Here is an 11,768-nt window from a genome sequence, read left to right as displayed (position 1 = left end):
TACGTTTCGAACCTTGGTTAGAAGGAAGATTATGTACTTCCACCAGGACAAAATAAGAGAGGTCTTCAAGCTGCCTCAACTACAAGATGATCCAGAATCCTTTAATAGGAGAATGGTGAGATTTGATAAGCGCTTAGACCAAGTTCTAGAGGACATATGCATCCCTGGAACCAAGTGGATAACCAATGCAAAGGGTGTCCCAAATCAACTCAAGAGAGGAGATCTCAAACCAATTGCTAGGGGCTGGCTGGACTTCATTGGACGTTCTATACTGCCCACCAGCAACCACTCTGAAGTCACTGTCAAAAGAGCAATGATGATCCACTGCATTATGCTGGGAAACGAAGTGGAGATTCATCATCTAATTTCTTGTGAGTTCTACACAATTGCAAACAAAAACTCCACTGACGCCAAATTGGCTTACCCAAACCTAATCTCGCTGCTATGTAAAGATGCTGGGGTGAAGATGGGAGTGGATGAGGATATCTCAGTCGAGCAACCAATCACCAAAAAGTTAATGGAGGGACAACAAGCACAAGATAACTCCATCAAATGGAGGGCACAGGAGTTCCTCCTAGAAATCCCTCAAATTGACTACTGGACCCGCCTAGAAGCATCTGTCACCAAGTTACAAGAAGCTATGGATCAACTGAAAGAAGAACAGCAAGTTCAAAATAGCATGCTCTGCAAACTGCTGAAGGAACAAAAGGAGCAGGGGCGTGAGCTATAGGAGTTGAAGTGCCAGAAGCTGTCTCTTGAAGGGCCAAGCACCCCACAGACTAAAGGAGCATCCATCTCCCAAAATAAAGGTTGTTGAGTCCTAATCTTAGTCTTAACTCTGTGATAATTTTTACTATTAGAAATCTACCTTAGAAGTTATATGAGTAGTAGTAATTAGTATCTTTATTTTTTATTCTTATTCCCCAAATAAGTTATAATTTATCTTTTTTTATCATCATTGAACATGAATAAAATAGCAGATTTTTAGAATAAGAAAGCAATTTTATTTTTGAGTTTTTAATAAGAAAAATTCAAATTATTTATATGTGGTGGCAATACTTTTTGTTTTCTGAATGAATGCTTGAACAGTGCATATGTCTTTTGATTTGTTGTTTATGAATGTTAAAATTGTTGGCTCTTAAAGAATGATGAAAAAGAGAAATTTCATTGATAATTTGAAAAATCATGAAATTGATTCTTGAAGCAAGAAAAAGCAGAAAAAAAAAGCCAGTAACCCTTTAAACCAAAAGGCAAGGGTAATAAAAAAGGGGATCCAAGGCTTTGAGCATTAATGGATAGGAGGGTCCAAAGGAATAAAATTCTGGCCTAAGTGGCTAAACCAAGCTGTCCCTAACCATGTACTTGTGGCGTGAAGGTGTCAAGTGAAAAGCTTGAGACAGAGCGGTTAAAGTCGTGATCCAAGGCAAAAAGAGTGTGCTTAAGAACCCTGAACACCTCTAATTGGGGCTTTTAGCAAAGCTATGTCACAATCTAAAAAGGTTTACCCAGTTATGTGTCTGTGGAATTTATGTATCCAGTGGTAATACTGGAAAACAAAGTGCTTAGGGTGACGGCCAAGACTCATAAAGTAGTTGTGTTCAAGAATCAACATACTAAACTAGGAGAATCAATAACACTATCTGAATTCTGAGTTCAAATAGATGCCAATCATTCTGAACTTCAAAGGATAAATGGAGGTGCCAAAACTATTTGAAAGCAAAAAGCTACTAGCCCTGCTCATCTAATGAGAATTTGAGCTTCATATAAAACTCTGAGATGTTATTGCCTCTTGATTTTCTTTCTATCTTGTTTTATTTATCTAGCTTCTTGAGAACAAGCAACAGTTTTAGTAGGACCTAGCTACTTTTTAGTATACTTTTATTAGTTTTTATGCAAAAATCACATTTCTGGACTTTACTATTAGTTTGTGTATTTTTCTGTGATTTCAGGTATTTTCTGGCTGAAATTGAGGGACCTGAGCAAAAATCTGATTCAGAGAATGAAAAAGGACTGCAGATGCTGTTGGATTCTGACCTCCATGCACTCGAAATAAATTTTCTAGAGCTACAGAAGCCCAATTGGCGCGATCTCAATTGCGTTGAAAATTAGACATCCAGGGCTTTCCAACAATATATAATAGTCCATACTTTGCCTAAGCTTTGACGACGCAAACTGGCATTTAACGCCAAGTCTTTACCCTATTCTGGCGTTAAACGCCAGAAACAGGTTGCAAACCAGAGTTAAACGCCAGAAAGAGGCTAAAACCTGGCGTTTAACTCCAAAAAAAGTCTCTACACATGGAAGCTTCAATGCTCAGCCCAAGCACACACCAAGTGGGCCCCGGAAGTGGATTTCTGCACTATCTATCTTAGTCTACTTAATTTCTTTAAACCTAGGTCACTAGCTTAGTATAAAAACTACTTTTAGAGATTTATTTTGCACCTCATGACATTTTACATCTGAATCTTGTATCTTCTATGGCATGAGTCTCTAAACCCCATGGTTGGGGGGTAAGGAGCTCTGCTGTGTCTTGATGGATTAATGCAATTATTTCTGTTTTCTATTCAATCACGCTTGTTTCCATTCTAAGATATTCATTTGCACTTCAACTTGATGAATGTGATGATCTGTGACACTCGTCATCATTTTCAACCTATAAACGCGTGCCTGACAACCACCTCTGTTCTACCTTATATTGAGTGCATATCTCTTAGCCCCCTGGTTCAGATCAGAGTCTTCGTGGTATATGCTAGAACTAATTGGCAGCATTCTTGAGATCCGGAACGTCTAAACCTTGTCTGTGGTATTCTGAGTAGGATCTGGGATGGGATGACTGTGACGAGCTTCAAACTCGCGATTGTTGGGCGTAGTGACAGACGCAAAAGCATCAATGGATCCTATTCTGACATGAGTGAGAACCGACAGATAATTAGCCATGCGGTGACAGCACATTTGGACCATTTTCACTGAGAGGACGGATGGTAGCCATTGACAACGGTGATCTACCAACATACAGCTTGCCATGGAATGAGCCTTGCGTGCGTGAAGAAGAAGACAGTAAGAAAGCAGAGATTCAGAAGACAGAGCATCTCCAAAACCCCAACCTGTTCTCCATTATTGTATAACAAGTATTGTTTAATCCATGTTCTTTTACTTTTTACAATTAAAACTAAGAATCATTACTGATATCCTGACTAAGAGTTACAAGATAACCATAGCTTGCTTCAAGCCGACAATCTCTGTGGGATCGACCGTTACTCACGTAAGGTATTACTTGGACGACCCAGTGCACTTGCTGGTTAGTAGTACGAGTTGTGAAAAGTGTGATTTACAATTCGTGCACCAGCCTTTTAAGTAGTGTCTTTTTTCAAGACTTCGTACCTTTCAGAAAAGCATTTCTGGCCTTTCTCTGGCTATTGCAAGATGTCTTTGTCCCTTTTGTGGATCTTTTGTAGAGTGTTGGTAATTTTGTTGTCCGACCTCTTTTTGTTTGTCGAGGTGATCCTTTAAGCTAATTTGTCTGACAACTTTTTAGTGTTCTCGTAGAACACTTTTTAGTCAGTCTGAACAATTTTGATAGCCCTGTCGTGGAGTCGTGGCTTTTTGGGCAGAACTGTGTCCCTTCTAGCGCACGCCTTTCGTTGGTCCGACTTCTCTTGTCGATCGTTCTTCAGTTATTTTTAGTAATCCATTTTTTCTCAGACCTCGTCAGGCCTCTTTCTATGGATTACTTTTTATAACTTTGTCGCTTTGATCGGTCTGGTCCGACTTCTTCTTGTCGGTCCTACTCGAGTTATTTTTAGCAATCCATTTTTTCTCAGGGCTGCCCAGGCCTTTTTCTATGGATTACTTTATATAACATTGTCGCTTTGGTCGATTGGTCCGACTTCTTCATGTCGGTCCATCCTAAGTTATTTTTAGTAATCCATTTTTTCTCAGACCTCGTCAGGCCTCTTTCTATGGATTACTTTTTATAACTTTTTGTCGCTTTCATCTTGTCGACTTTGTCGTGATCGGATGGTGAAGTTGGTTTTCACCTTGCCGACCTTGTCGTGATCGGACGGTGAATTTGATTTTCACCTTGCCGACCTGTAGCTTTGTAATTGGACGATGAATTTTGGTTTTCATCTTGCCGACCTTGTCGTGATTGGATGGTGACTTTGCTTTTCACCTTGCCGACCAGTAGCTTTGTATTTGGACGATGAATTTTTGTACGCAGATTAATGCGTCTTGGTTAGAAACTTTTTAGGAAATCTGCAAACTTTTAAACAATAAAATGAAGATGTGAATAAGAGTGTGTACATGTTAGTGCTTACCCTTCTAGGTCGGGCAATCTTTTATATCTCGGCCTGGCGCCCTTCTTAGATTGCATGCATGCCATGACCTTGGTAGCTCTCTGCCCTCGAGGTCAGATACTTTGTGGTGACCTTTCCCCAGAACTTCTGGACAACTTGGTATGGTCCTTTCCAGTTGGCTGCTAGCTTCCCTTTTCCTGACCGACCTTAGGTCCATTCGATGCTTTAGTGCTTCCTCTATAATCCGAGCTCTTTCTTAGACTTCTAGAAGTGGGTCGAGCTCTTCCCTTTGAGTTTGGGAGTTGGTATCATCGTTGTTCTTGATTTGAGCCGTTTCTCATCTTCTTTTCTGCAGGTTAGTCATTCTTTTCTCTCTCTTTTGTTTTGACCTTTTGTTTGAGAGGTGCTCGAACTGTTAGGGTATAGATTGTTGACTTCTCTTCTCTATGTTCTTGCCCTGTTGTTGCCTCCAAAGGGTGCCCCTAGACCTTCGTGTGAGTCCTGGGGTTTCCCTTTTACTGTTGTATTTGAGTTGTTTGCCTGAGTTGTTTGGTAGTAACCCCATTTTTCTTTTTCTTAATGTAGGAATAGTTGACCTATGTCTTCCCGTACTAACATTGCCGAGATGTCTACTAAGATCCTGGACGGCATGTCTGACTGGCTGGATTCCATAGTTTTAATGTGTGTTACTGTGGCTGACCCTGAGTACTGTGTGCGACTTAGGAGGTTCCATAGAATATGTAGGGATAGGGATGAGGAGAAGAATTATGATTTGGTGTCGTCGGACTCTGAGGAGAGGGTTTGTTTTCCATCCTTGACTCCGGGGGAATGACCCTGACCTGATATGGTTAGGACCTTTTCTTCCTCCGAGGTTGATGAATTCTCGTCCGACTTCTTCGGTGTGAGGTGGACGTTCAACTCGTCCGACTTCTTCGGTGTGAGGTGGCGTTCAACTTGTCCGACCTCTTCGGTGTGAGGTAGACGTTCAACTCGCCCGACCTTTTTGGTGTGAGGCAGACGTTCAACTCATCCGACTTCTTTGGTGTGAGGTGGACGTTCAACTCGTCCGACCTCTTCGGTGTGAGGTGGATGTTCAACTCGTCCGACCTCTTCCGTGTGAGGTGGACATTCAACTCGTCCGACCTCTTCGTCCTTTCTTCTTTTTCTGGGTTCATCCATTTTGTTGTCTAAGTACCGATCTAATCGCCCCTCTCTTACCAATTTTTCTATGACATTCTTTAAGTCGAAGCACTCGTTGGTAAGATGTCCATAGATTCGGTGGTGTTCACAGTATTCTGTCCGATTTCGTCCTCCTTTTTGCTTTTGATTGGGCGAGGTGGTGGGATCGTTTCAGTGTGGGATATTTCTGGGTAAACATCCACAAGAGACACTGTTAAACCACTATTTTATGGTTTATATTGTGCTTAATTGTGCAGTTTTATCAAATCTTTACCCACTTATTCATATGATAAGCATATATTTATAATTCCTTCCTAAAAATAATTCATGGTTGAAAACTTGCTTCCTAGAGACTTTTAATTTTGTATTTTTTTTATTCTCCTTTATTCCATTCGATGCCGTGATCTGTGTGTTAAGTGTTTCAGGCTTTAAAGGACATGAATGACTTGGAGATTAGAAAGGAAGCTTGCAAAAATGGAAGGAACACAAGAAATTAAGGAGATGACCAGCAAAAAATGACGCGGTCGCATGGCTCACAAGACCGCGCGACATAGAGGAAATTGCAGTGACGCAGACGCATGGCTCACGTGACCGCGCGGATTGGAAACTGCACCAGTGATGCGAAGGCGTGGATGACGCGCACGCGTGGCAAGGCAAAACGCTGGATGACGCAAACGCCTGGATGACGCGATCGTGTGACATGCACGATTTGCAGAATCTGCAGAATTCACTGGAGGCGATTTTGGGCCCTGTTTTGACCCAATTTTTGACCCAGAAAAGCAGATTAGAGCCAGAGAACATGCAGAGAGTAGGGAACAACAATCATTCCGTATAATTTTTAGTTTTAGATCTGATTTTACCTCTCCTCTAGGGTTTTTCTCTACACATTCATAGTTCTTAAGGTTTCGTTTTTATTGCTTTTTGGATTGGGACATTGAGAAGAGTTATTACCTCCGTCAAGACTTCGTCATTCTTGTTTGTTTCCTTACTTGTCACTTACTCTTTCATGTCCTTTATTTACTTAGAGTTACTCTTGGATTATTTCTGGAATTTATTTATACAAAAACTATTTTTATTTTTAATTGAACCTTTTGATTATTATTTATTATGTCTTTCAGTACTTCTCTTCCTTATTTTGTGAAATTTACATTCATAATGAGCGAGTAGTTCCATAACTTGATTGGGAGATGATTGAAAGGAAACTTTGAGTTGGATTACTCAAGAGAAAAATTATAATTGGGTTTATTGTTGGATCGCCCTCTAGCCATTGACACTAGTCCTTCTCAAGGGAAAGGATTAGGACTTGTGACTAGAAATAGCTTTCCAACTTGCTTGACTTTCCTCTACCTAGTAAAGGGTAACTAAGCAAAACAACCTTCAATTATTAATTAATCTCGAGAGTACTCCAACAAGAATAGGTCTTCCAACTAATCTACTCCCAGTCAAGGTTTTTATTTAAAATTACATAAATTCTCCAATTTAATTTCCTGTTTATCAACTCAAACCATTTTAGAAAACATCTGATTAATAAAATAGCACACCTTTCTGTAACTCGTTGGGAGACGACCTGGGATTCATACTCCCAGTATTTTGATTTTAATTTTAATTTTGTGACAACCCTTCTAAATTGACAAGTTGATTTTCGGTTGGTTAAGAACTATACTTGCAACGTATATCTTATAATAATTTCTTAACACGCCAATTTTTGCCACGTCAATTTTTGGCGCCGTTGTCGGTGAGCTGCAATAGAGTGCTAAGTTACTGATTGGAATTTATTTATTTTCATTTTATTTTATTTTTGCTACTATGAGCTACATGTTTCTTTCGTTAAATGACGTGTTCATTTCCTGATCCAAGCTTGCTAGTATTTGATCCTGAGATTGAAAGAACTATCTCACGAATAAGGCAAGCTTGGCGTCAGTTAGTCCTCTCTGAGGGCGAATCAGAAGCGTCACTTGAGGAAGAAACAAGCTCCCTTTCTGCTGATTCAGTTGATTTACGTGCAGGTGACATGGCAGCACCTAGGAGAATTACTATCCAGGAGGCTGGAACCCCTGATTTCACAATGCAACCGTTTTAAGCGCATCACCCAATAGTGGCTACAGACTTTGAAATAAAGACTGCACTGCTCAACTTGATGCCTAAGTTTCATGGCTTACCTGCTCAAGAGCCTATCAAGCACCTGAGGGATTTCCAAGCAGCCTGTTCTACTGTCAGGCGTGATGGTGCAGATGAAACTTCTATTCTGTTGAAAGCTTTTCCGTTCTCTCTTGAGGGAAAAGCAAGAGAGTGGTACTACACTCAACCCGCAGCAACTGTTTCTGACTGGGATACGCTTAGAAGAGAATTTTTGGAAAAATTTTTTCCAACTGAAGTTACTGATAAACTGAGGAAAGACATTTCCATGATTGTTCAGAACGAATCCGAGACTCTCTATGAATTTTGGGAGCGCTTCAACAATCTTCTGGAAGCATGCCCCCACCATATGATTGACAAGATAGTATTGCTCGGCTACGTCACACAGGGCATGAGGCCCCAAGATAAGACCACATTGGAAAGTGCTAGCAATGGGTCTATGAAAAATACAAGACCACTGATGAGGCATGGCAATTGATCAGCGACTTAGCTGAATCTACTCGGAATCACAGGCAGAAACAAGGCCATTCAAAAGCTGTTGCAGAAGTATCCTCTAGCTGAGAGACTGTTGCTCTAACTCAGAGTATCTGTGAAATGACTAACTTTCTGAAGCAGATGCAATTGAATCAACAACAAGTTCAGCAAGCTCAACCTCCACCACAGTAAAGCCAACAGTTAGTCTCACAGAGAGTGTGCGGAATCTGTGCTTATTATAGCCATTATACTGATGAATGTCCGCAGCTCCAGCAAGAAGACAACACTGTGGCAGCCACTCATAACTTCTATGACCGCCCCAAACAAGGGTACAATCAAGGTGGCAGTTACAGCCATGGATGGCAGGACAATTCTAACCAGAATTGGAGAGATAATTCTAACCAAAATTGGAGGGACAACAATAATAGAGGAGGCAGAGACAATCAGGGAAATCAGAGGTGGAATAATAACAACAACAAGCAGCAGAACTAGAACCAGCCTTACAGAGCACCTCACCTGAGGCAATTCCAAGGATCATAGCACAACCAACAGCAGACCTCTCAGATCACTTGTCCTTCTTCATCTTCTAATGATGAGTTATTACAATCTATTGATCGGAGACAACAGGCCATGGAAAACAACCTTACTTCTACTCTAAATGGTCTGAACTCTACCTTGCAAGCTCTTGTCTCACAGATTAGATCAATGAATAACTCCAATAACCAGCCTTTGAGCTCCAGTGAAATCCCCTCTCAACCATTACCCAATCCAAAGGGTGGCATTAATGCCATCACCCTAAGGTCCAGAACCACATTGCAAGAGAGGAATCAGGAAGAGCCAAGCCCACCAGAACACGCCTCAGCTGAAGAGGTAGTGGAAATAGAAGATGTTGAGGAGGAAGAGGACATACAGGACATGGCTGAAGAAGAAGATGCTCAATCACAGGAAGAAGCACCAAAGGGCGCAGACACTGTAGAAAATGCCATTCCTATTCCATTTCCACAACTTTCAAGGAAGCCCAGGAAGCAGTTGGAACCTGATCCCAAAATGGTAGAAATATTCAAAAAGGTTGAGATAACTGTTCTCCTTTTTGATGTTATTCAACAGGTACCTAAATACGCAAAGTTTCTAAAAGATTTATGTATACATAAAGACAAAATTAATGAATTAGAAATTATTCCTTTAGGTAGTTCTATATCTGCTTTAATGGGAGGTATACCTGAAAAGTGTAGTGATCCAGGTCCATGTATGGTTAATTGTACTATTGGTAGTGTGGTATTTTCTGACTGCATGTGTGATTTAGGAGCATGTGTGAGTATAATGCCTTTGTCTATATATGATATTTTGAGGCTCCCTCCCTTAAAAAGGTCGGCAGCTCGTTTTGTGTTAGCAGATAAAAGCATTATTACAGTGGTTGGAGTTGCTGAATATGTATTAGTGGGCATTAAGGGGCTCACATTTCTCATTGATTTTTATATCCTGGAGATGCCCCAAAATGACTCAGAGAAGCCATCATCAACCCTACTCGGAAGACCATTCCTGAAGACCTCGAAGTTCAAATTGGATGCTTTTTCAGAAACATACTCTTTTGAAATAGATGACCGGGTAGTAAGCTTCAATCTGAATGGAGTTATAAAGCACCCTCCAGAAGATCATTCTATCCTCCAGTGTGACATCATAGATGAAACCGTAGCTGAAATTCACCAGGAGGAGTTAGAAGAGAAGTACATAGGACAAGGTCCGAGTGTAGGGACACTTTCTGAGGACAATGAAAGTACTTTACCATTGTCACCAACTCCAGACAATCCGGAGCCTGGCCATGAGCAGAAGCTAGAATTAAAACCCTTCCATCCACACCTCAAATATGCTTACCTTGAGGATAAGCAGAAGTTTCCAGTTATCATTGCATGGGAACTCACTTCTCAACAAGAAGAGCAGTTACTTAGTGTGCTAAGGAGGCACAAGAAGGCAATTGGGTGGAGTTTGGCAGTCATAGTAGGCATCAACCCTCAAGTTTGTGAGCATAGAATATTTTTAGAAGAGAGAGCTAAGCCTATTCGTCAACCCCAAAGAAGACTAAATCCCACTATCTTGGAGGTTGTCAAAAAGGAAGTGACCAGACTACTAGAGGCAGATATCATCTATCCCATTTCAGACACTGAATGGGTAAGCCCAATACAAGTGGTGCCCAAGAAGTCTGGAGTCACTACAGTAAAGAATGAGCATGGAGAGCTCATAGCAACCAGAGTCCAAAATGCCTGGAGGGTCTGCATTGATTACAGGCACCTAAACCAGGCCACTCGTAAGGATCACTATCCTCTTCCATTCATTGATCAAATGCTGGATCGCCTGTCAGGTAAATTGCATTATTGCTTTTTAGATGGTTACACAGGTTATTTCCAGATTCATATAGCTCCTGAAGATCAGGAAAAGACTACTTTTACATGTCCTTTTGGGACTTATGCTTATAAGCGAATGCCCTTTGGCTTGTGCAATGCACCAGCTACTTTCCAAAGGTGCATGATGAGTCTTTTCTCTGATCTTATTGAGGACTATATGGAGGTTTTTATGGATGATTTTAGCGTTTATGGTGATTCCTTTAACCTTTGCTTAGATAGTTTATCTAGAGTATTAGATAGATGTGTCAGTACAAACCTTGTATTGAATTTTGAAAAATGTCACTTTATGGTAAGACAAGGTATTGTACTAGGACATGTTGTGTCTAATACAGGCATTTCTGTAGATCCAAAAAAGGTGGATGTTATTTCTAGTTTGCCTTACCCCTTCTCTGTGAGGGAAGTTCGTTCATTCTTTGGCCATGCAGGTTTTTACCGGAGATTCATTAAGGACTTTAGTAAGGTAGCACTTCCCTTATCCAGATTACTGCAGAAAGATATTGAGTTCGAGTTCAGTGAAGATTGCAAACAAGCATTTGATAAGCTGAAGACTACCCTTACTCAAGCTCCAATTGTGAGAGGACCAGACTGGAATCAGCCATTTGAAATCATGTGCGATGCTTCCAACCATGCAGTAGGAGTAGCACTGGCTCAGCGTGAAGGTAAGGACCCCTTTATAATTGCTTATGCGTCTAAAACTTTAGACGCCGCTCAGTCTAATTACACTACTACTGAGAAAGAGCTTCTTGCTATTGTTTTCGCTCTAGATAAATTCCGAGCCTATTTACTTGGTACTAAAGTAGTAGTGTACTCAGACCACGCAGCTCTAAAGTATTTATTAGCTAAAAAGGAGTCCAAACTAAGGCTTATACGTTGGATACTGCTACTACAAGAATTTGATTTAGAAATTAAAGATAGGAGTGGTAACCAAAATCTAGTGGCAGACCACTTGAGTCACCTTGAGCACATTAAGGATACCTCCACTCCTATAAATGATAATTTCCCATTTGATAACCTGCAAGCAGTATCTGAAGTAGTCCCTTGGTATGCGCCTATAGCTAATTATCTAGTTAGCCGCACATTTCCTCCAAACTTTACTAAGCATCAAAGAGACAAGCTGAAAAGCGAGTCTAAATATTATATATGGGATGACCCATATTTATGGAGATGTGGCGCTGACCAGGGAATTAGAAGGTGTGTACCTCAATCAGAATTCCAATCCATTTTAGAGGCCTGTCACTCATCTGAGAGTGGAGGACATTTTGGCCCCCAAAGAACAGCTAGAAAA

General features: G+C 40.8%; 1 non-coding gene across 1 annotated transcript; it reads right to left on the bottom strand.

Annotated features, from left to right (window-relative positions):
• Positions 1 to 7,857: 7,857 nt before the first annotated feature.
• On the bottom strand, positions 7,858 to 7,965 carry LOC148552931 (small nucleolar RNA R71). The gene has a single exon (XR_015893956.1). It is a non-coding gene; the product is annotated as a small nucleolar RNA R71 (small nucleolar RNA).
• Between the last annotated feature and the right edge of the window lie 3,803 nt (positions 7,966 to 11,768).

This window comes from Arachis ipaensis, chromosome B7 (assembly GCF_059453495.1).
Source record: "Arachis ipaensis isolate K30076 ecotype BB chromosome B7, ASM5945349v1, whole genome shotgun sequence".
NCBI lineage: Eukaryota > Viridiplantae > Streptophyta > Magnoliopsida > Fabales > Fabaceae > Arachis > Arachis ipaensis.
The sequence above is the reverse complement of the archived record's forward strand: the minus strand, read 5'-3'. Positions and strand labels throughout refer to the sequence as shown.